This window comes from Rhinichthys klamathensis, unplaced genomic scaffold (genome assembly GCF_029890125.1).
Source record: "Rhinichthys klamathensis goyatoka isolate OS25496 unplaced genomic scaffold, OSU_Roscu_1.1 h1tg000225l_1, whole genome shotgun sequence".
Taxonomy (NCBI): Eukaryota; Metazoa; Chordata; class Actinopteri; order Cypriniformes; family Leuciscidae; genus Rhinichthys; species Rhinichthys klamathensis.
In genome coordinates, this window is record NW_026606749.1 from 1,145,750 (window position 1) to 1,147,727 (window position 1,978).

Here is a 1,978-nt window from a genome sequence, read left to right on the forward strand (position 1 = left end):
ATGCTACGTTTGTACTACGAAAATTCCCACAAGGATTTCAACAAATTATTTGAAATTGATCATAGATACATTTTCCAGAGATGTAAAAAAAAATTGTACTTGTTTAAATTCAAACAATAGCATAATACACGTGACTAGTCCTGATTGGTTCCAGAGCCGTTAAATGGTTGTGATTGGTTCTTATGATGATAATGAGCTCGCTCGCACCTCACTTAGAGCTTCCATTTATCAGATAATATGCTGTGCATGTATGTTACTTGAATGTGATTAGATTTAGAAGTCTAAATTTAAACTGTTAAAAATATATAGAGCAATCGTGTCTCTTTAGAGGACTAGGAGGAAACCACGCGATTCATATGGATTAGGTGGTATTTTTTGTGATTAACTTTTTGAAACGTAGCGTTATGGCAAAGAGTGTTGATTTTACCCAGCTTCTTCAAGTTTGCATGGCGTGTGACATTTTGAACCTCATTATGTTGTGATTCTAGGTAAGATTTGTATTACATTAAAGTAACTTGTCTTTGCCAGTCGTGTTTTTGACACAAAGTGTAACAGCACGTCTTTTTCAGTTCAGCTACATTCAATTTGACCAATCAGAGCCAAGCTTTTCAAGTCTACGTCGATGCAGACTCGAAGAGATGAAGATACTGCCTCAGAAGTTACTGGTAAGTTTTAGTTGCTGTTTGCATAAATAAACAGACAATTATGGTAGTGTGTGTTGATTGGTGTTTATAGTAGTTCAAGCTTGACAACATTATTGCCGTAGGCCTATGTATGCATATATAATTCTTTTTTTTTTTTCATATTAGTATTTGCTGTTTTTCAGACCAGCTGCTATAGAAGAAAAACTGAAATCTGAGTGCAGAGACAAGCGAAGAAGAGTAGTAAGTATGGTTTGATCTCATATCACCTCTATTATAGAGATTTTTGAATCAGGCCTATTGAGCGGTGGTCGACAGTTAGGAAAATGTTAGCGACGCGTGTCCATTTCAGGTGTCTAATTTGTGCTGCCTTTGAGTCATTCATGTAAAAATCTGTTTATTTAATTGTGTTTTTTAGTAAAGCTGTAAGTCACTTGTCCTAGTTGTCCTTGCATACAATATTTTTAACAACTTCTAATTTCCTTAAATCTTTAGATCTTTCTTTACAATAGACAGGTTCATGGGAAATACCCTAGGTTTTAAATAAACCACAATTATCAATATAAAACATATCCTCTAATACTCACAGGTTGCTTTATTGCTGCAAATAACTATATCTGTAACTTTTTGATTGAACTTTGCTCACTGTAAATTGTTTTGGGCTTCTTCTAATCTCATGTTCAATGTAACTCATAGAGTGCTGTACAGTGACGACAGACAAGAGGATAAAGCTTGCTGAGGAGGATATAGCCAAAGCTTTTAAAGGTAAACTGAGAAGTCAACAGAATTCGAATGCATTTCTATGCAAATTATTATACATATATTGAAACATGGATACAAAAATGTTAATCATTGGTTAATTTTATATTAATTCTTCTTCCCTTCCAAAGATCCTCTGATAAAGCAGTCTTCAAATACTACAAGCCCCAGTTGCAGAAAATGAGTCGAACTCAGAGAAGTGATCGTCTACTTGAAGATGAAGATGTGACATTCAAACTCTTCTGTTTCTTTGGTTCAGCCATTTGTAGGCCTATGTTTGTAAATAATGCATTATTCACTTCTGCACATTATTTTTCTGAAACTTTTTTCTTTCTTTTTCAGAAAATTGCATTGTGATGCTCATTTAGTGATGTAAAATTCATAGTGTACTTTTCAGTAATACATGTATAACTGAAATGTTCTACAAAAAAAAATATAAATATAGCTCTGCCATAGCATTTCACTGATCTTTTTAATTTACTTTTATTTCTTTTTTTACTCTTATGTAATTTACACAAGATACTATATTAAAGTTTTCTTGATTTTCAAACTCTGTGCATGTCTTAATGTTTATATTT

The 1,978-nt window shown here is 33.0% G+C and overlaps 1 long non-coding RNA gene across 1 annotated transcript; it reads left to right on the forward strand.

The window, feature by feature from the left end:
- Positions 1-259: 259 nt before the first annotated feature.
- On the forward strand, positions 260-880 carry LOC130099254 (uncharacterized). The gene is made up of 3 exons (XR_008808373.1): positions 260-488; positions 570-669; positions 832-880. It is a non-coding gene; the product is annotated as an uncharacterized LOC130099254 (long non-coding RNA).
- The last annotated feature ends 1,098 nt before the right edge of the window (positions 881-1,978 follow it).